At 46.5% G+C, this 23,870-nt stretch overlaps 1 pseudogene across 1 annotated transcript; it reads left to right on the forward strand.

Annotated features, from left to right (window-relative positions):
- The first annotated feature begins 7,594 nt into the window (after positions 1-7,594).
- LOC310774986 (synaptic vesicle membrane protein VAT-1 homolog) lies at positions 7,595-23,601 on the forward strand (annotated as a pseudogene). Its single transcript has 5 exons — positions 7,595-8,091; positions 17,705-17,860; positions 18,193-18,280; positions 18,766-19,004; positions 23,374-23,601. The product of its transcript is annotated as a synaptic vesicle membrane protein VAT-1 homolog (transcript).
- Positions 23,602-23,870: the final 269 nt, after the last annotated feature.

A 23,870-nucleotide genomic window follows, 5' to 3' on the forward strand; every position in this document is an offset into this window, starting at 1 on the left:
AGCATCAGCTAATGATTTGTGAGGATATCATTATGTCGTGACTTTACAATATGTGGCACAAAACTATTAATTAATACATAAGTATGTCGTGACTTTGCTATTTGTGGCACATAACTATTAATTCATACATAATGATATAGGCACTTGTGAGGCACAACACTTAACTCATACATATATATGTGGTTCTTGGCATATAGAGCCTACAAGACATACATCCAGTGTTTGATGTCTGTTGGAGATGCACAGTGGATACAACGTCAGAGAATGTGTTGGAGTTGGTCTGGTTCGGGGCTACTACACGCATAGCCTATATCAGAGCAGCAACATCGGAATGATAGCTACTACAGCTGCTGAAATAGCCGTACCCGGCTAAGAGGTTCTGAAGGGGTCTCGGCCGGAGGTGTGGGACCCAGGCAAGGTGAGGGGCAGGGCGGGTAGGGGTTGGGTGGTGGTAGCCTGGGTAAACCCAGCCCCCAGTGACCTCGACCTGCTCTCAGACAGACCCTGGGCTGCCCTGGGTGTCGGGCCGGGAGAGAGGCTCTTAGCCTGGGGGTGGCTGGCCTGCTGGGTCGTGCATTTAGACACCCGGTAAGATAGGCACAAAACACCGGCCACATGTTCTGTGGACCAAGCTTCGAAGAGGAAGGAATGCCCATGATGACCTGCTGAAAAAACCAGCATAGACCAGCATGAATTTCTTGCTGGTCTATGCTGGTTAGTGCTGGTCTGATGCTGGTCAATGCTGGTTAGTGCTGGTCTGATGCTGGTGCCACCAGCTAATGCTTGCTGGTGAAGCTGGTAAACTACCATGGCCTTGCTGGTGAAGTTGCTGGACCAGCATGGTGAAGCTGGTGGACCAGCATGGTGAAGCTGGTGGACCAGCATGGTGAAGCTGGTGAAGCTGGTGGACCAGCATGGTCATGCTGATGAAGCTGGTGGACCAGCATGGTGAAGCGGGTGGACCAGCATGGTGAAGCTGGTGAAGCTGGTGGACCTGCATGGTGAAGCGGGTGGACCAGCATGGTGAAGCTGGTGAAGCTGGTGGACCTGCATGGTGAAGCTGGTGGACCAGCATGGTCATGCTGATGAAGCTGGTGGACCAGCATGGTGAAGCGGGTGGACCAGCATGATGAAGCTGGTGAAGTTGGTGGACCAGCATGGTCATGCTGATGAAGCTGGTGGACCAGCATGGTGAAGCTGGTGAAGTTGCTGGACCAGCATGGTGAAGCTGGTGGACCAACATGGTTGTGCTGGGGATTGCTTGACCAGCATGGTCATGCTGGTGGAGGAGATTGTGAAGTGCTCCACAATGGAAATGACCTCCTCTGTACCCTGCTGGTCCATGGCATGGATTTAATTTTAACTTTCGTGTCCAGGCCAAGCCCAGGTCCCTTTTTGGGGTGTTTTACAAAAGTTAATTGTGTTAGTGTGTGTTAGAGAAGCAAATGAAAATGTAATTAATGTAATGAGAATATAATTAGGCCTATCAAAATCTTGGGGACAATTTTTGCCCCTTGATCATGTTTTTTTGGTGCATTCTGAGATTTATTAGAGCATATTTGGCCTTGCCCCTGGCTAATTTCCTACACTGGATCATACCATGAAAACATACAGTAAGGGGTAGACATCACCTTTTCTGTCATCATGTTTGGTTCAGGAGATTTGATGCAAAAATAATTATGTTATAGTGGAAAGTAAAATGGTTGCCATGGCAACCATGAGGAAAACATCTAAAAGCAAAAGTTTTATTGGATGGGGGACCCTGGCACAAAATTGGGGGTCTGTGGTCTAGTTTAGGGGACCTTGATGTGAAAAAGTTTGGGAAACAATCTGGCCCATCACCCATCCCCTATGGGTTATAGGGTGGGTTATATTAGCCTGGGTAAACCCAGCCTCCACGTGACCTGCTCTCAGACCTGCTCTCAGTCACTACGAGAGCAGAGCAGGTCTGAGAGCAGGTCACGTGGAGGCTGGGTTTACCCAGGCTAGGGTTATATGCCTTCTTTTTTATATTTTGTATCGTCTTCTGGCCTCCATTGACAGCTTGCCAGATAAAATAAATGGTACAGGGCCAAGTTATAACATAAGCTCAAATAACGCAACACACAAGAAAAAAGTTTTAACCATGCCCAACAAAACACCTTACAGGGTAACAGGCTAATATAACACAATACAAGAGGCTAATGCAATTCTATATCAAGCATAGTCCTTTAAAATAACATTACACATGAATGTATTATTATTATTATTATTATTATTATTGTTGTTGTTGTTGTTGTTGTTGTCATTATTATTACTATTATTACTTTCAAGCTATGTTATGTTTTCTACTGTAACAGAGGCTTTAATTAAACTCTAGGTGGCCGTGGGTCAGACTCATTTCTGAGGCCAGTTTTCCCATATAGAGGGTATGCACGTGATGTCACAGGCAGAAGTCACTGCATGGTCACGCCCACTGAGTGACAGCCAGACTGATTTTGAATGCAGTAATCAGCCTAGATTAATGACACCTACTGCTCCAAACAACAGAGAACCTGCTGAATGTTTTGCCCATAGGTTTTAGGTTTTGCCAGTCCCGATTGAGGGGGCATGTTCCAGTGGGAAAGTGACGTCCGTGCTGCATACCCTCCATTCAATTGGAACTATTTTATGGAACTGAGTATCACTACGCCTCTGATATGCTGCGCGAGACCATCTCCAAACTTTCGCGCGGCTGGACCTGTCTGCACCATTTGTCAATTGTCAGTACAGCACTCACTGCTCCGGTCTACAAATAAACTCCAGAAACAACGAACCGGCGGCTTGAAGCAGATTATTTGTGGAGGTGAGTGAAGTAGGCTTAACTTGTGTGTTATTTACTACGACAGAAAGAGGTCAATTACTTGTAAGAAGGAGAGGGGCCGCAGGGGGGAACACTTTTTTACGGATAGAGCGCTGCTCTCACCTTCAGCTCTGTGTGTGTGTGTGTGTGTGTGTGCGTGTGTGTGTGTGTGCGCGCGCGCGCGCGCGCGCCTGTGGTGGCGTGGCTGGGTGATAATTCTATATTGTAACAGGTTAGTATTTTGGTTTAGTATTTAGTTTAGTATTTTAGTTCAGCTGTCAATCAAATCTTCATTACAGGATCATTTTCTCTTCCAAATGAAGGCGAAAATGGCACCTAGTGCCTGTCATCTGGCAGAGTTTCTAGCCCATAAACTAACTACTAACTTGAGCAATTATGCAAACTAAATCAAACGGTAATGTCTAAGAATGCAAAGAAATGTAACTGGCTCGTTAAAACACGCATTCCAGGAATATTATTTACATTTATAACGATAATGGCGCGCGCCTCCGAGCCTGACAGCCTCCCTGGCTGTCAGGGGTCGTCTCTCGGAGATTCCAGGCGGGCGGGCAGCACCTATGAATCGGATTGTCCGCTCGCTCCGCACGAAGCAGCTGGCTCCCTGGTACTCTGCGGATCCCACTCGTGTAGCATGACAACAGGCTGAATCCCACTGGATTTGGGGGTGGAACACGCCAGGATTGGCCAATGCCAAAGCCAGTCCTCAGAATTGTCAAATCAAATCATCGACACGTATATGGTCCGCCTCTCAATTCGTTTTCAGTGTCTGACGCTCGCGCTGGTGCATTCCGTTCCGGTTCACTTCGACTTTAATGGTGGAGCTGATTTAATTACCGTATAAATATGAAAACAGGGCCGGGGAAAGCTCTACCTTACCTGGTATTTGTGATGTGTAAAGTAAAGCTAGAGAAACTGACCCAGACCTTTTTTTTTGGGTTTCACTTTTCAATTGTGCAAATATTACACTCACTAAACTGTTTCCCTGTAGGCCTGCTCTGTAGATCTTGGATGTGCATGAGAAGCCTGGTGATGCCTCCTAAAGCAGACTGGACAGAGTGCTACAACATCAACTTCTCTATACAGAACCAGCTGCAGCTGACCGTGGCCTCACCCACTGCCACATGTCTGTATGTTAACTACAAGACTTTATCCACTATCTTTCTCCTACTAATACTGTCTCCTACCACTACACCATTCCACTCCCCTCTCTATCCCTCCATTTTTCTCTCTCATTGTTCTCTCTCCCATTGTAGATGATAACGGAACGCTGAACTGCCAGCATTACTATGGCATTGGCCAGGAGGCCATGCTGGACAAGAAGGTGGGTGCTGTCATCCACGCCGTCAACCTCAGGAAGCTCCTGGGAGCCAAGTGCAGGACGATACGGGAGGAGATGAGAGCGAGGAGGTCAGTGGCATGTGTGGAAACATACACATGAGCAAAGTGCACACAGACATACAGTACAGACAGACTGGATACTTGGTGAAAGAAGAGTGGCCAACTAAGAATCTTTCCCACTTCATACAACTGCTAATTTTTTTTACCTTTATTTATCCAGGGTAACCATAATGAGATTTCCATCTCTTTTTCAAGTGGGCCCTGCTCGCACTCACACACACATTAAGGGGTTAAGGGCCTTGCTCAAGGGCACCTCAGTGGTGGTAATGAGGGAGGGGCAAGTGCTGCTTTTCACACATGCTTTTCTAATGGACACTGTCTCTTTGTCTATATACTGTGTGTGTGCAGGTTTTCGATATCATACATTGAGGGAGAAACAGCCAGTGGAGGACACACATTAATCTGTTAAGTAAGTTGAGAACTTTTCTTTTCCCCAAAAACCTATTCCTGTGGTCCTCTAGGCCTACTTGCTTTTTATCCTTTCTGGAAAGGATTTTATTTTATTTTATTTTATTTTTATTTTTTGTGTGTGCTTTGAGCACCACAACATGGCCGGTGTCTCCAAAACTCAGCAACTCACACCAAAATGATCTAGATGGACATATCCTGTGGGTGGCTGTAGTTTTAATTAAAGGTGACTGGCTTGTTAAATAAATGATTTGTGCACATAGCTGATGCCATGATCCCATGGAACCTAATGCATGTGTCACTGCATTTGGACTCTTATTTACCAAATTGTAATGTGTCTGGAATGGATGAGCTGTTTTACCAGGTTCCAAGGTGGATCAGAAAGGTGCGATTTAACTTACAGTATCTGACTTATCAACTTCAAGATGAATTTTAAAATGTGTTGCGAACTTGGGACCAATCGGGCTGTGAGCCAGAAAGGTCTTTGTACAGCTAGACCCTGGGCAGACAGTACAGTGAAATAATTTTTAAAGTAGCTCATGCGTCATGCGTCACTTTTCTGTAGCACGTTTTCAAACAGCAGTTGAAATATTGACCAAAGAACAGTGTTACTCTGCCACTAATTTATCTCTGTTTGCTTTTCAGTTTGATACAAAGAATGGCTCCAGAACCAAAACCTGGGTGAAGCAGATGTGGAAGCTCGAGTGGGGAAGCCTGGATGCTACATCACAGAGAAAATAATGGACATAAACAAACAAGCAAAGAATAGCACTTGAAGGGACACTCCACCGAAAAACAATGCTGATTTATTTTGCACATAATCTCACACATATCCAAAAACTGTAAACCGTTTTGCAGGCATTCATTTAGTTTGACAGTTATTGAGAGTTGATTTAAGTTGTGATTTGTGAATGACATCACTGGTCCACGACTGAACTCAAATCAACTCTCAATAACTGAAATTAATTAATTACGGTAAATGAATGCCTGCAAAACATTGTTTTTTTCCATAAAGTTTTTAGGATTGTGAGATTTTGTGCAAAATAAATCTGCATTGTTTTTCAGTGGAATTCTCTACTTCTGATTTGACTTAAGGCCTTTGCTCCTCAAGGGAGCATAGGCCATTGACAAAATGTCGGTGGTTGGCGGTTCTTCCCTGTTCTCCCCAATTGAGCCTGCTCCCAGACATTTCTGCCTGCACACTTCTTCTCCAGCTGTTCCTGGGGTGACCTCTTTTCTTGTCAGGTGATGTTGCCTGTTTGTTGTGTTATTGTTAATTAGTCAGTAGTTTTATTATTTAATTGAGTTTAATTGTAATGAGTCTTTAATTGCCTTCAGCACATTAATTGAGTTGAGTCACACTTTTACTTTTAATACTTTTGACATAAAGACAGGTACAGGCTGACTGTTCAGGTGCACTGCTGTATGTGCGGTTCTCTCTCCCACTCCCTCTCTGTGTTGCTTTTATTTAATAAATAATTATATTGTTATGTAAACCTGAAATAGTCTTCATTTAACTAGTTCAAGAAAGATTACTTTTGTGATGTTTATCTGGTCTGACTACTCTCAGCATGGGGTGCTGGTTAACAAGCATTCAACCATAGACCAGCATGTTGTGTTTTGACACCAGAATAGCTGGTGTATGCTGGTCACACCAGCATCTACACCAGCATAGGTGTACTGGTGTATGCTTCCCATGCTGGTCACAAGACCAGCATGTGACCAGCACACCACCAGCATACCAGCATCATCGCATGCTGGTCACACCACCAGCATCCCATGCTGGTGGTGTGACCAGCATGGGATGCTGGTCACACCACCAGCATACCAGCATCATCGCATGCTGGTCACACCACCAGCATCCCATGCTGGTGGTGTGACCAGCATGGGATGCTGGTCACACCACCAGCATACCAGCATCATCGCATGCTGGTCACACCACCAGCATCCCATGCTGGTCACACCACCAGCATCCCAGCATCCCATGCTGGGATGCTGGTACACCAGCATAACTTGTTGTGTTTTCAAAACACAACAAATTTACCAGCATCCCAGCATGCGATGCTGGGATGCTGGTACACCAGCATAAAAAGCTATGCTGGTGCATGCTGGTTTTTTCAGCAGGGAGAGGTTAGATCCAGCCGGTCCCTGACACGCTGCACACCGCCTCGCTCAGCTGGTTCGGATTGTGGGCTATCGGCATTGCGGTCTGGTAACGCTAAAGTTCCGGTTGCAGGGAGCCAGATGTCGATAGTGGTAATTAACACATGAATTACGGTATTATTGAACACAGTGTGTTAATGTATGTGTTGATGAGGAATTAACTATGATGATATAGGCATAGCCTACTTAATTAATAGTAATTCATATATGACTAGGTGTGTTCATCAAACATACCTTTCATTAGTTGATGATGCGGTAAGCATCAATTAATGGCTTAATTCATCATGAGTTAAGCATGCATTCATGCACATGTTTGCACCAGTATTGTAAAGTGTTACCGAGAACAACATGTATTGGAGCGTAGGCTACAGAACAATGAAATCGTACAACAATATTGGAATCATTACATTGAATATTGAGTTAAAGTCTATCACATTTCGGGTTAAAAACATTTTCATTGACCACAAGTCCATAACAAAATATTCCTCCCTAATTATATTATATATTTGTAATGCATTATTTTCACTTTTATAGGAGCCTGTGTAAAACGGAGATAGTGTGGCAAGCAAGACGACGGACTAGGGATTACTCAAAAATGTTTCAACACAGTCATCCAAGGGCGTTTTATTTTGAAAATTTAAACCGGAACATCCATTATGAATTTGGCTGACTTGACACTGGCCACTTTTTGAGCAGACAGACTGTACACTGGGAAACCACGCAGAAATAACCTGATTTTGCATAGATATACGATTGCGTCCCGTAAGTTTAATCTACTTTATAACTATAAATCAATATAAACTATAGACATCAGTGTACTCCGATTTTCTTTTATTTTCCTCCTGATAGAGTGATTTTTCCAGGAACGCCCTAAACAGGCAGAACTAGTGAATTTTAAGCCGAGGAAGCGCACATCGGAAGTGTCCATCATGTCTGGCGAAGAGGCAGCAGCTGATCAACCACAACAAAATCAACAACAGCAAACCGAGCTAGCACAGGAGAAGAAAGCAGACGATGTGGAAGAGTCTCTCCCTGGCTGCCGGGCTCTGGTCCTCACGGGGTATGGGGGCTACGACAAGGTGAAGCTGCAGGTGAAGACCCAACAGAGCAAGCTGCAGGGCGGGGAGCTCCTGGTGCGCCTCAAGGCGTGCGGGCTCAACTTCGCCGAGCTGCTGGCCAGGCAGGGGCTGTACGAGCTGCTGCCCTCCCCGCCTGTCACCATGGGCATGGAGGGCTCCGGGGTGGTGGAAGCCGTCGGGGAGGATGTGAAGGAGAGAAAAGTGAGTAAGCCATATATGCTCTATCAGACCAGGGGGATCCCCCCTAAGCCCAGAATCAGAGGTGTCCAATCATGTGCCAGGGAGGGCCCAAGAGTATGATGCTTTCACTGGAAGCTATCATTCCAACAAAACATTACAATTCACCCAATAGCTTCTGCCTCTTGTTAGAGTTGGGCTAAGTGAAAACTGGTTGGATCTGCTGCATGCATACTACGCCTCCATTGAACCACTGACATCACACACACCACTGGCTGTTCTGCCTCACAAGTCTTATCAATAAGTCCCATAATTCCAGGCTGTATTTTAAAGTTGGGTGTTACCTCTTGTCATAAACTAAATAATATTGAAAAATTGAGAAATGTTGTCTGACCCAATAAAATTCCCCAGGTCCGCCTGTCAATATCTGCTATGGTTTGTGAGCTTTTATTGATTGTTTTTATGGCATTTCTGCTTTAGGCTATTGGACAGTATTCGACTAGAGTGCAGAGTGGCACTGTGACAGGCAGGGTGAGGAGAGATGAGTCAGACTAGCTCAACCTGATGTTAGTGGTGAGAAGTGCACTTTAAAATCCAATGAACCATAGATTGGGCCATTTGGAGCCTTCTTGTTGCCTGCAGCTATAACGAAGCCATATAGACGATAAAACCACAGGAGCATTATTGCAAACAACATCCATTAGCTCATGTCACAAAACTGTGCTGAACGAATGTTAATAAAGAGTTAAGACACGTGACTGAAAGAAATAAAATAAAATAAAATAAACAAAAACTAAAAATTTGAGATGTCAAGAGATATCATCTCCAGACAGTGTTACAATTTGACATGGCCATAGTATTACCATCAGACAAATAGTTATGCATTTCAGTAGCTTCTATATCTTTAAGAAAGACTCAGAAACTGTTTAGTTAATTTTTCTTAGTTTATATTTATCTCATCTAATATTTTGCTTATGGTAGCTAGTTTTCATTCTGATGTTTTCAGATGTGGGTGGATTGACACTGTCAGTGCTAAGAATCAAAGCAACGCATCTTAGAGGACTCAAATGCCTCCTTAACCAACCTGCTGGCCAGTTTGTGACTGAATAGTGAAATGAGATGACATATTGACAGGCCTCCTCACTGGAGAGCGATAACGCCGTCATGACAAGAGCCAGTCTGCTTGATCCACAGACCTGACCTTTGAATCAGCCATCTTTCCAGCATGCGCGTTTCCCTATGTGGAAATCCACCTCCTCCCTGTCCCTCAGTGTCAGTCTGGAATTTCCCTCCTCCTCCTCCTCCTCTTCCTCTTCTTTCTCCTCTCCACGCTCCCAAGAACAAGAATCCTATAGGGGGGAGTGGTGCATTCCAGCACCTCATTTTTGGAAGGGAGCAGCAAGGCCACAAGACACCAGACCGCAGTAACACCAGGAGCAGCAGCAGAAAGCCAAGCCCTGTGAGAGAGAGAGAGAGAGAGTGAGGGGGGAGTGCTGAGCGTGCTTTCCTTGGGCCTGTCTGTGGCTGAAACAGTGGGGCTTTTCCAGACCACTCAAAGAGTAGGGCTTAATTAATTAATCAATCAACCAACCAACCAACCCAGTGGAGTAGTCTACGTGATACGCAGGTATACGGCGTATACACTGCGAAATGACTCAGATTTGCGTATGCGCACTGGGAAATGCGCTATGATACGTATCGTTTTCACTTTCCATTCATAAAATTCACCCTGTGCGCTCTATGTGTTACAAAGCGCAGTCAATGAGGGCCGTGTACACAGGGCGCCTCAACGTGAACCTTGCGTGTACCCACGCCTCGCCTGAGCTGTGTCGATTTTATTGTTTTTAGGCGTGAGTTCTATTTTCAAGCCGACGAGGCGCGTGAAGGCAGACTTTTTCTGTCAAGCCATGAAGGAAAAACGCGACAATATCCGTGGGAAATGGCAAAGTCAACTGAATTTAAAAATAAAATGGTGTTACAGCATTGAGCAGAGAGAGAGAGAGAGAGAGAGAGAGAGAGAGAGAGAGAGAGAGAGAGAGAGAGAGAGAGAGAGAGAGATTGACGGGTGGCTATCACGTGGGGCTTTCTCCACGTCAGTAAACAAATCTTCAGGCGAGAGAATAGCGAAGAAGCAAGATGAAGCTGATAGCTGATAGCTGTAAATTTGGGGAGGAACAACAACAACAAAAAATGGGCCGAATCTCCGCCCACTTCCGGCCGAAACCACGCCCACTTCCGGTTAACACACCCCCCCCCCCCCCCCCCTCGGGTCAGAGTCAGTATACCCTCTGAAAAAAGGTAGACTACACCACTGAACCAATCAATCAATTAATAATTCCCCAATGCATGCATTCATGAACTCCTTAAAACAAGCCACCGAGTCCATGGGCATCTGAGTCTTGGGCTTGGTCGAGTGTTCTGTTTTTGCCGCAGGTTCAGGCTTTATTGGCTGGGCTGTGAGCAAGAGTCGTCCAATTAAAACACTTCAGCAGGGAAGGATTTATGGACATCACTGAGTGATGATGTCACAATATCTAGGACATCACCAGTGGGTCTGACATCATCAGTGACTTATGACATCACTGATGATGTCACAATGTCTATGACATCATCAATGCCCATGTCTAGATGTGAAACTTTTCTCGAATGATTTCTTCTGTGATCGTATGTTGTCATTTCCTCAGCTTGTGGCTATATTGTTCAGCTACAGTATATCCCTGTCTCTAATAATATAGATATTATATCCTTGATTTGTTGGTTATACACTTTTTCTATTGCTGTGGTATTTATTGTTATTTAATATTACCACCTTTTTAGAGTAGCAGAGAAGTGTACCTAGGCTACTTTGTCCTTCCAAAATATGTTTCCTCTTGATATTGCATTGCATTATGATGGTCCATAGGTTCTTCTCTACCTACTTGTATATTTTCTCTCAAGTGTGCTTTATCATGCATTTTTATCTCCACTAGGCAATGTTAAAAGCGTTTGAAATAAATAATCATTCATTCATTCATCGTAGTCTTGATAGTGATATTGGTTTTAAGTCATATCGCCCAGCCCTTGGCTGAAGCCGTTTGCTATAAGAAGTATGTGATGTTGAGACCCAGAGCAGATGTGAAGAGATCAAACTTCCACAGTCTATTGCTGATTCATCCTCATGATACCCCGATGGAAACAGCCATTTCTGTCCTTCATTCAACCAGCTTTCTTGAAAGAAATACACACAAGCATTTAGGCAAATACGCATTTTTGATGGGCTTGTTTCATCCCTGTTTAAGATGCTGCTACACTACTGGTCCATTTTACATGTTGCTGTGAAACCCTCCAAAATCTCCAAAATGTCAACTTTCCAGGAGCTGAGAAAGACAGACTTGTTGCTTTTGACCACCATGCATTTGATCCTTATTTATAAGACCAAGGGTTGCACAATTTTCTCAACCCATAGAAGAATGGAAAGCATGAAAACTATTATTATTATTATTATTATTATTATTACTACTACTACTACAGGAGCAGTCATATGCAAAATGTGTGTGACCTTGTGTATTGATATAGTGTTTTAATATGGTGTGTGTGCATGTCTTTATGTGTAAATATTTCTTTGTGAGTGTGTGTGTGTGTATGTGTGATCTGTCTATTGTCACGGGTGTGTGTGTGTGTGTGTGTGTGTGTGTGTGTGTGTGTGTGTGTGTGTGTGTGCGCAGCAGGAAGGGGGCGTGGCCTAGTGATCTTGAAGCCGTGTTAACAGGAAGCGCTGCAGCACTCACGGTCGGATTAGACCTCTTTCCTCTGTGCCCTTTGTTTTTATGCCTCCGCCGGCGAAGCCAGGCCGAAGGCATTATGGATCCGGGTTGTCCGTCCGTACGGCCGGCCGTCCGTACGTACGTCCGTACGGATGTTTGTTAACGCCATATCTGAGGAACGCCTTGACGGAATTTCATCAGATTCGCCTTAAACATTCACTTAGGCCCAAGGATGATCTGATTAGATTTTGGTGGTCCAAGGTCAAAGGTCAAGGTCACTGTGACCTCTCGAACGCCATTTTCAAGCTTGTTAACGCGATATCTGAGGAACAACTTGACGAAATTTCATCAGATTCGCCTTAAACATTCACTTAGGCCCAAGGATGATCTGATTAGATTTTGGTGGTCCAAGGTCAAAGGTCAAGGTCACTGTGACCTCTCGAACGCCATTTTCAAGCTTGTTAACGCGATATCTGAGGAACAACTTGACGAAATTTCATCAGATTCGCCTTAAACATTCACTTAGGCCCAAGGATGATCTGATTAGATTTTGGTGGTCCAAGGTCAAAGGTCAAGGTCACTGTGACCTCTCGAACGCCATTTTCAAGCTTGTTAACGCGATATCTGAGGAACAACTTGACGAAATTTCATCAGATTCGCCTTAAACATTCACTTAGGCCCAAGGATGATCTGATTAGATTTTGGTGGTCCAAGGTCAAAGGTCAAGGTCACTGTGACCTCTCGAACGCCATTTTCGAGCTTGTTAACGCAATATCTGAGGAACAACTTGACAAAATTTCATCAGATTCGCCTTAAACATTCACTTAGGCCCAAGGATGATCTGATTACATTTTGGTGGTCAAAGGTCAAGGTCACTGTGACCTCTCAAACGCCATTTTCCTGCTTGTTAATGCGATATCTCACGAATGCCTTGACGGAATTTCATCAAATTTGCCTCAAACATCGCCTTAGACTCAAGGATGATCTGATTAGAGTTTGGTGGTCAAAGGTCAAAGGTCAAGGTGAGCTCTCAAACGCCATTTTCAAGCTTGTTAACGCGATATCTCAGGAATGCCTTGACGCAATTTAATCTAACTTGTCTCAAACATCGACTTCGACTCAAGGATGAACTGATTACATTTTGGTGGTCAAAGGTCAAGGTCACTGTGACCTCTCACACACCCAATTTCCAAGCTCTGTAACGCAACATCACAAGAGCGCCTTGACGGAATTTCTTCCAATTTGCCTCAAATGGCGATTTGGACTCAAGAATTAACTAATGGCGGAGGCATAAGTCCGCGTTGCGGTCGTTCTAGTTTTGTTTTTGTCTGTGTGCATGTTTTCCAGCACCAGTGAACTGTTGACAGTGCAGTCAGTCAGTGATGAGTCAGTGCTACTGTATAAGCCCCCTGTCCCGACTCGTACAGCGGAGAGCAACTAAGAAAGTTTCACTATCTGTCCAGAGCAAGGCATAAAAAAATCTAGGTTGTCTGAATTGTATGTAGAGTTCTTACACAATAAATAATGCTGTGTCCAAGTTGCAAGTGCACCCGGTAGAATGCAGATCTCCACCAGGCACTGCTACACCTAACAAGGAAAATAACTAACGTGCACATTTAGAGAAAAAACATCAGTCAACAACATGACGTCATATGTTGTCTTTAATCTGGCCGAAGCATTTTTCAATCAAAGGTGAAATAACACAGATATGATGGTTTATAGTGGGACTCTTTTGTGAATTAGGCTCCACCCACCAAACCAAGTTGAAGATGGTGTGGACATAAAAGAAAATGTGACAGAGGTTTTGTGCAGAACAGTCCAGACATGCTGTGTGTGTCATGGTTTGGTGAATATTGGACCAAATTTGTAGGAGGATTAGCGAAAAAGTCATTTTGGACCAAATTCTACATGGCGGCAAACCTCGAGGACGGAAATGGGCGGGGCCTTCATGGATAGATGCCATTCGCCTCCCTTCCTTCACTTCTGTGCCTTCTCTCCCTCCCTCTCTCCTCACTAACGTGCTTGTCTCCCTCCCTCTCTCCTCACTAACGTGCTTGTCTCTCTCCCTCCCTCTCTCCTCACTAACATGGTCGTCTCTCTCTCTCCCTCCCTCTCTCCTCACTAACGTGGTTGTCTCTCTCCCTCCCTCTCTCCTCACTAACGTGGTTGTCTCTCTCTCTCCCTCCCTCTCTCCTCACTAACATGGTCGTCTCTCTCCCTCCCTCTCTCCTCACTAACATGGTTGTCTCTCTCCCTCCCTCTCTCCTCACTAACGTGGTTGTCTCTCTCCCTCCCTCTCTCCTCACTAACGTGGTTGTCTCTCTCTCTCCCTCCCTCTCTCCTCACTAACATGTTCGTCTCTCTCCCTCCCTCTCTCCTCACTAACGTGGTTGTCTCTCTCCCTCCCTCTCTCCTCACTAACGTGGTTGTCTCTCTCCCTCCCTCCCTCTCTCCTCACTAACGTGGTTGTCTCTCTCCCTCCCTCTCTCCTCACTAACGTGGTTGTCTCTCTCCCTCCCTCTCTCCTCACTAACGTGGTTGTCTCTCTCCCTCCCTCTCTCCTCACTAACGTGGTTGTCTCTCTCCCTCCCTCTCTCCTCACTAACGTGGTTGTCTCTCTCCCTCCCTCTCTCCTCACTAACGTGGTTGTCTCTCTCCCTCCCTCTCTCCTCACTAACGCGGTTGTCTCTCTCCCTCCCTCTCTCCTCACTAACGTGGTTGTCTCTCTCCCTCCCTCTCTCCTCACTAACGTGGTTGTCTCTCTCCCTCCCTCTCTCCTCACTAACGCGGTTGTCTCTCTCCCTCCCTCTCTCCTCACTAACGCGGTTGTCTCTCTCCCTCCCTCTCTCCTCACTAACGCGGTTGTCTCTCTCCCTCCCTCTCTCCTCACTAACGTGGTTGTCTCTCTCCCTCCCTCTCTCCTCACTAACGTGGTTGTCTCTCTCCCTCCCTCTCTCCTCACTAACGTGGTTGTCTCTCTCCCTCCCTCTCTCCTCACTAACGTGGTTGTCTCTCTCCCTCCCTCTCTCCTCACTAACGTGGTTGTCTCTCTCCCTCCCTCTCTCCTCACTAACGTGGTTGTCTCTCTCCCTCCCTCTCTCCTCACTAACGTGCTTGTCTCTCTCCCTCCCTCTCTCCTCACTAACGTGCTTGTCTCTCTCCCTCCCTCTCTCCTCACTAACGTGCTTGTCTCCCTCCCTCTCTCCCCACTAACGTGGTTGTCTCTCTCCCTCCCTCTCCTCACTAACGTGCTTGTCTCTCTCCCTCCCTCCCTCTCTCCCCACTAACGTGGTTGTCTCTCTCCCTCCCTCCCTCTCTCCTCACTAACGTGGTTGTCTCTCTCCCTCCCTCCCTCTCTCCTCACTAACGTGGTTGTCTCTCTCCCTCCCTCCCTCTCTCCTCACTAACGTGGTTGTCTCTCTCCCTCCCTCTCTCCTCACTAACGTGCTTGTCTCTCTCCCTCCCTCTCTCCTCACTAACGTGCTTGTCTCTCTCCCTCCCTCTCTCCTCACTAACGTGGTTGTCTCTCTCCCTCCCTCTCTCCTCACTAACGCGGTTGTCTCTCCCCCTCCCTCCCTCTCTCCTCACTAACGTGGTTGTCTCTCTCCCTCCCTCTCTCCTCACTAACGTGGTTGTCTCTCTCCCTCCCTCTCTCCTCACTAACGTGGTTGTCTCTCTCCCTCCCTCTCTCCTCACTAACGTGGTTGTCTCTCTCCCTCCCTCTCTCCTCACTAACGTGGTTGTCTCTCTCCCTCCCTCTCTCCTCACTAACGTGGTTGTCTCTCTCCCTCCCTCTCTCCTCACTAACGCGGTTGTCTCTCTCCCTCCCTCTCTCCTCACTAACGTGGTTGTCTCTCTCCCTCCCTCTCTCCTCACTAACGTGGTTGTCTCTCTCCCTCCCTCTCTCCTCACTAACGTGGTTGTCTCTCTCCCTCCCTCTCTCCTCACTAACGTGGTTGTCTCTCTCCCTCCCTCTCTCCTCACTAACGCGGTTGTCTCTCTCCCTCCCTCTCTCCTCACTAACGTGGTTGTCTCTCTCCCTCCCTCTCTCCTCACTAACGCGGTTGTCTCTCTCCCTCCCTCTCTCCTCACTAACGTGGTTGTCTCTCTCCCTCCCTCTCTCCTCACTAACGTGCTTGTCTCTCTCCCTCCCTCTCTCCTCACTAACGTGGTTGTCTCTCTCCCTCCCTCTCTCCTCACTAACGTGGTTGTCTCTCTCCCTCCCTCTCTCCTCACTAACGTGGTTGTCTCTCTCCCTCCCTCTCTCCTCACTAACGCGGTTGTCTCTCTCCCTCCCTCTCTCCTCACTAACGTGGTTGTCTCTCTCCCTCCCTCTCTCCTCACTAACGTGGTTGTCTCTCTCCCTCCCTCTCTCCTCACTAACGTGGTTGTCTCTCTCCCTCCCTCTCTCCTCACTAACGTGGTTGTCTCTCTCCCTCCCTCTCTCCTCACTAACGTGGTTGTCTCTCTCCCTCCCTCTCTCCTCACTAACGTGGTTGTCTCTCTCCCTCCCTCTCTCCTCACTAACGTGGTTGTGTCTCTCCCTCCCCTCCCTCCCTCTCTCCTCACTAACGTGGTTGTCTCTCTCCCTCCCTCTCTCCTCACTAACGTGGTTGTCTCTCTCCCTCCCTCTCTCCTCACTAACGTGGTTGTCTCTCTCCCTCCCTCCCTCTCTCCTCACTAACGTGGTTGTCTCTCCCCCTCCCTCCCTCTCTCCTCACTAACGTGGTTGTCTCTCTCCCTCCCTCTCGTCTCACTAACGCGGTTGTCTCTCTCCCTCCCTCTCTCCTCACTAACGTGGTTGTCTCTCTCCCTCCCTCCCTCTCTCCTCACTAACGTGGTTGTCTCTCCCCCTCCCTCCCTCTCTCCTCACTAACGTGGTTGTCTCTCTCCCTCCCTCTCTCCTCACTAACGTGCTTGTCTCTCTCCCTCCCTCTCTCCTCACTAACGTGCTTGTCTCTCTCCCTCCCTCTCCTCACTAACGTGGTTGTCTCTCTCCCTCCCTCCCTCTCTCCCCACTAACGTGGTTGTCTCTCTCCCTCCCTCTCCTCACTAACGTGGTTGTCTCTCTCCCTCCCTCCCTCTCTCCCCACTAACGTGGTTGTCTCTCTCCCTCCCTCTCCTCACTAACGTGGTTGTCTCTCTCCCTCCCTCTCTCCTCACTAACGTGGTTGTCTCTCTCCCTCCCTCCCTCTCTCCTCACTAACGTGGTTGTCTCTCCCCCTCCCTCCCTCTCTCCTCACTAACGTGGTTGTCTCTCTCCCTCCCTCCCTCTCTCCTCACTAACGTGGTTGTCTCTCTCCCTCCCTCTCTCCTCACTAACGTGCTTGTCTCTCTCCCTCCCTCTCTCCTCACTAACGTGCTTGTCTCTCTCCCTCCCTCTCTCCTCACTAACGTGGTTGTCTCTCTCCCTCCCTCCCTCTCTCCTCACTAACGTGGTTGTCTCTCTCCCTCCCTCTCTCCTCACTAACGTGGTTGTCTCTCTCCCTCCCTCTCTCCTCACTAACGCGGTTGTCTCTCTCTCTCCCTCCCTCTCTCCTCACTAACGTGCTTGTCTCTCTCCCTCCCTCTCTCCTCACTAACGTGGTTGTCTCTCTCCCTCCCTCTCTCCTCACTAACGTGCTTGTCTCTCTCCTCCCTCTCTCCTCACTAACGTGGTTGTCTCTCTCCCTCCCTCTCTCCTCACTAACGTGCTTGTCTCTCTCCCTCCCTCTCTCCTCACTAACGTGGTTGTCTCTCTCCCTCCCTCTCTCCTCACTAACGCGGTTGTCTCTCTCCCTCCCTCCCTCTCTCCTCACTAACGTGCTTGTCTCTCTCCCTCCCTCTCTCCTCACTAACGTGGTTGTCTCTCTCCCTCCCTCTCTCCCCACTAACGTGGTTGTCTCTCTCCCTCCCTTGCCACTCAGCTGTGTCAGACTGTGCCGGATGTGACCGTTTTTGGCACGGCATCAGCCTCCAACACGAGACCATTGTCCAGGGCGGAGTCACTCACGCCATCGACTACCGCACCAAGGACTATGTGGAGGAAATCCGCAAAATAAGCCCTAAGGGTGAGATCAGCAACTCATGTACTACATATTTTAACGTGTTTAGGCAAAAATATGAAACATCAGTTTAATACAATTTGCTAAACTGTTGGTTTAATACCATAAACAGACAGGCCAAGTTGTTTTTTCTTTCATTTCATTGCACTGGTACAGTTTGTTTTTTATTTTACACTTTATTTTCAAGTTGACACAAAGAACTGTTTCTCACCCTCATTCTTATCTCCACCCCATTCTCTCTCTCTCTCGCTCGCTCTCTCTCTCTCTCTCCTCTCTCTCTCTCTCTCTCTCTCTCTCTCTCTCTCTCTCACCCTCTCTCCCTCCCCCCCTCCCCCCAGGAGTGGATATAGTCCTGGACCACTTGGTGCTCCGACACCCAAAAAGGCTACAATTTGTTCAAACCTATGGGCACACTTATAGTGTTTGGTAAGGCATGTAGACAGACATTCTTTGAGTTGAGAGAAATATTATATTGAGAAATATTGTTAATTTAACTTGAGGTTTACCTGAGTTCCGAATGATCTCATTCTGGATGGTAACAGTTTGACATTTTGGCATACAAATCAGTTTTCCATTCAAGAGGACTCGCAGGATAGCCAACACCCACCACACACACACACACACACACACACACACACACACACACACACACACACACACACACACACACACACACACACACACACACACACACACCACACATCTGGTGTGAGACTTGACGTACTACCTCACACTCACACTCTCCTACCTGCTAAAGGAATCTGACTCAAAATGAAAACGGCTGCCAAAATAATATTCATTCATTCCTCCCTTAGGATTTAGCTCTATCATCAATATGAATCTGATAATAATAACAATAATGAAATATTTCTATTCTATTCTATTCTATTCTATTCTAACTCTCATTCCAGGTGCAGCCAATTGCGTGACGGGCCAGAAGAAGAACCTGCTGGCCATGGCGAAGACCTGGTACAACCAGCTGTCCATCACCACGCTGAAGCTAATGCAGGCCAACAAGGCGGTGTGTGGCTTCCACCTGGGGCACATGAGCGACGAGCAGCTCATCGTCCGGACCATGGCCACGCTGATGGAGCTCTACGGCCAGGGGAAGATCAAGCCCCGCATTGACTCCACCTACCACTTTGAGGAGGTCAGTATAACAAGCCTCAACGTAGCATTTATCTGTCACATGTCAGATGAGTAGGCCTTTTAAGCATGCCGGTTTTAGAAGTCGTTATGTATATCTATGCAAGAGAATCTCGAGTATTCTGCAGTATGAATTTCATAATGTTGAAATTGTCAAATGCGGCATTTATTTTTTAACTGTTTTCAAGTGTTTTTTATATCTTGTCTCTCTACTGTTTCTATCAAACGAAGCACCCCCCCCGCCCCCTTCCAGTGGGTAGGCCAGCCCCAAGTTGTTGCAGCTTTAGCCCGACATAAGGCTTTAACCATCACACACTGGACTGAGAAACACTGTTGAAGCTCATCCGACATAAGGCTTTAACCATCACACACTGGACTGAGAAACACTTGTTGAAGCTCGTCCGACATAAGGCTTTAACCATCACACACTGGACTGAGAAACACTTGTTGAAGCTCATTGACATAAGACTTTAACCATCACACACTAGACTGAGAAACACTTGTTGAAGCTCATCCGACATAAGGCTTTAACCATCACACACTGGACTGAGAAACACTTGTTGAAGCTCGTCCGACATAAGGCTTTAACCATCACACACTGGACTGAGAAACACTTGTTGAAGCTCGTCCGACATAAGGCTTTAACCATCACACACTGGACTGAGAAACACTTGTTGAAGCTCGTCCGACATAAGGCTTTAACCATCACACACTGGACTGAGAAACACTTGTTGAAGCTCGTCCGACATAAGGCTTTAACCATCACACACTGGACTGAGAAACACTTGTTGAAGCTCGTCCGACATAAGGCTTTAACCATCACACACTGGACTGAGAAACACTTGTTGAAGCTCGTCCGACATAAGGCTTTAACCATCACACACTGGACTGAGAAACACTTGTTGAAGCTCATTGACATAAGGCTTTAACCATCACACACAGGACTGAGAAACACTTGTTGAAGCTCGTCCGACATAAGGCTTTAACCATCACACACTGGACTGAGAAACACTTGTTGAAGCTCGTCCGACATAAGGCTTTAACCATCACACACTGGACTGAGAAACACTGTTGAAGCTCATCGACATAAGGCTTTAACCATCACACACTGGACTGAGAAACACTTGTTGAAGCTCATTGACATAAGGCTTTAACCATCACACACTGGACTGAGAAACACTTGTTGAAGCTCATTGACATAAGGCTTTAACCATCACACACTGGACTGAGAAACACTTGTTGAAGCTCGTCCGACATAAGGCTTTAACCACCACACACTGGACTGAGAAACACTGTTGAAGCTCATTGACATAAGGCTTTAACCATCACACACTGGACTGAGAAACACTGTTGAAGCTCATTGACATAAGGCTTTAACCATCACACACTGGACTGAGAAACACTTGTTGAAGCTCGTCCGACATAAGGCTTTAACCATCACACACTGGACTGAGAAACACTTGTTGAAGCTCGTCCGACATAAGGCTTTAACCATCACACACTGGACTGAGAAACACTTGTTGAAGCTCGTCCGACATAAGACTTTAACCATCACACACTGGACTGAGAAACACTTGTTGAAGCTCGTCCGACATAATGCTTTAACCATCACACACTGGACTGAAAAAACACTTGTTGAAGCTCGTCCGACATAAGGCTTTAACCATCACACACTGGACTGAGAAACACTTGTTGAAGCTCATCGACATAAGGCTTTAACCATCACACACTGGACTGAGAAACACTGTTGAAGCTCATCGACATAAGGCTTTAACCATCACACACTGGACTGAGAAACACTTGTTGAAGCTCATCGACATAAGGCTTTAACCATCACACACTGGACTGAGAAACACTTGTTGAAGCTCATCCGACATAAGACTTTAACCATCACACACTGGACTGAGAAACACTTGTTGAAGCTCGTCCGACATAAGGCTTTAACCATCACACACTGGACTGAGAAACACTGTTGAAGCTCATCCGACATAAGGCTTTAACCATCACACACTGGACTGAGAAACACTGTTGAAGCTCATTGACATAAGGCTTTAACCACCACACACTGGACTGAGAAACACTTGTTGAAGCTCGTCCGACATAAGGCTTTAACCACCACACACTGGACTGAGAAACACTTGTTGAAGCTCGTCCGACATAAGGCTTTAACCATCACACACTGGACTGAGAAACACTTGTTGAAGCTCGTCCGACATAAGGCTTTAACCATCACACACTGGACTGAGAAACACTTGTTGAAGCTCGTCCGACATAAGGCTTTAACCATCACACACTGGACTGAGAAACACTTGTTGAAGCTCGTCCGACATAAGGCTTTAACCATCACACACTGGACTGAGAAACACTTGTTGAAGCTCATCGACATAAGGCTTTAACCATCACACACTGGACTGAGAAACACTTGTTGAAGCTCGTCCGACATAAGGCTTTAACCATCACACACTGGACTGAGAAACACTTGTTGAAGCTCGTCCGACATAAGGCTTTAACCATCACACACTGGACTGAGAAACACTTGTTGAAGCTCATCGACATAAGGCTTTAACCATCACACACTGGACTGAGAAACACTTGTTGAAGCTCGTCCGACATAAGGCTTTAACCATCACACACTGGACTGAGAAACACTTGTTGAAGCTCGTCCGACATAAGGCTTTAACCATCACACACTGGACTGAGAAACACTTGTTGAAGCTTGTCCGACATAAGGCTTTAACCATCACACACTGGACTGAGAAACACTTGTTGAAGCTCGTCCGACATAAGGCTTTAACCATCACACACTGGACTGAGAAACACTTGTTGAAGCTCGTCCGACATAAGGCTTTAACCATCACACACTGGACTGAGAAACACTTGTTGAAGCTCGTCCGACATAAGGCTTTAACCATCACACACTGGACTGAGAAACACTTGTTGAAGCTCGTCCGACATAAGGCTTTAACCATCACACACTGGACTGAGAAACACTTGTTGAAGCTCATCGACATAAGGCTTTAACCATCACACACTGGACTGAGAAACACTTGTTGAAGCTCGTCCGACATAAGGCTTTAACCATCACACACTGGACTGAGAAACACTTGTTGAAGCTCGTCCGACATAAGGCTTTAACCATCACACACTGGACTGAGAAACACTTGTTGAAGCTCGTCCGACATAAGGCTTTAACCATCACACACTGGACTGAGAAACACTTGTTGAAGCTCGTCCGACATAAGGCTTTAACCATCACACACTGGACTGAGAAACACTTGTTGAAGCTCGTCCGACATAAGGCTTTAACCATCACACACTGGACTGAGAAACACTTGTTGAAGCTTGTCCGACATAAGGCTTTAACCATCACACACTGGACTGAGAAACACTTGTTGAAGCTCGTCCGACATAAGGCTTTAACCATCACACACAGGACTGAGAAACACTTGTTGAAGCTCATCGACATAAGGCTTTAACCATCACACACTGGACTGAGGAACACTTGTTGAAGCTCGTCCGACATAAGGCTTTAACCATCACACACTGGACTGAGAAACACTTGTTGAAGCTCGTCCGACATAAGGCTTTAACCATCACACACTGGACTGAGAAACACTTGTTGAAGCTCGTCCGACATAAGGCTTTAACCATCACACACTGGACTGAGAAACACTTGTTGAAGCTCGTCCGACATAAGGCTTTAACCATCACACACTGGACTGAGAAACACTTGTTGAAGCTCGTCCGACATAAGGCTTTAACCATCACACACTGGACTGAGAAACACTTGTTGAAGCTCGTCCGACATAAGGCTTTAACCATCACACACTGGACTGAGAAACACTGTTGAAGCTCGTCCACTGTGTGAGTAAATGCAGGAAGTCCATTGATGCTTTCAGTGCGTCAGACACTGGAAGCTCCCAGCGGAGCGAGCCAACCTCTGTCACCCCATCGGATGAGACGGTCCTCAGCTGCTGTTGCTAGGTGATGGTGATGGTGATGTGATGTTGCCGTGGCATCAGACATTACGGTTTGAGTGTGTGACTCACTGGGTTCAGGAGTAGACAGGAGTCACTCAGAGAGGATGCTTCCATGTTGAGTGTGATTAGGGAGAATCCTGTCTGTGTGTTTGCACACAGGGGAGAGAGATTTACGAAAACAGCGCATTTCTATGATTTATAGAAATGCGTTGTTATGCCTCCGCCGGCGGAGAAAATGGTTGCGGAACTTACTTCAGCGTTAACGCGGTTCGCGGTCTTAAAGGGATACACACACAAATGCTGCATCAGGTATCAATGGGTTAAATAAGGGATTCCCTCTTTTTAAGGGGGGAACTGTCTAATCTGTACAATTGCTCCTCTGTCTTTTGCCAGGTGGGTGATGCAATGAGGCGCATGCACGATCGCCACAACATTGGGAAAATCATCCTTCTTCCCGAACCCAAAAAGGAGGAAGACAAGCCGAAATCCAGCCCTGAGCCGGGAGAAGCGGAGCCGGGAGAAGCGGAGCCGGGAGAAGCGGCGGACAAAACGGAAGCCAGCGTCAACGAAGAGAAGATAGAGGTGGCCAACACAGAGGAAGTCAAGGCCGAGGAGAATTGAGTAAGAGTTTATTTGAATGGTATTTTCAAGCACTTCCACAATGATGTTCTCTGATGTTCTCTGATGTTCTCTGTTGTTCAGCTGTCCAAAAAAGAAAAACCAAGATGCCATTAATTCTTTGACTTCGTCAGTATTTTCCAGAGTATTTCTGAAGATTTGTTGTGCAATATGTATAGTGTATTTCAGGGTTGCTTAGTAACGGTGTTGATACAAAGAAAATAATAATAACTGTATTATGTTATGTTACCTAAAACAATAATGTATTCTGA

Source organism: Poromitra crassiceps (genome assembly GCF_964638095.1).
Source record: "Poromitra crassiceps genome assembly, chromosome: 4".
NCBI lineage: Eukaryota > Metazoa > Chordata > Actinopteri > Beryciformes > Melamphaidae > Poromitra > Poromitra crassiceps.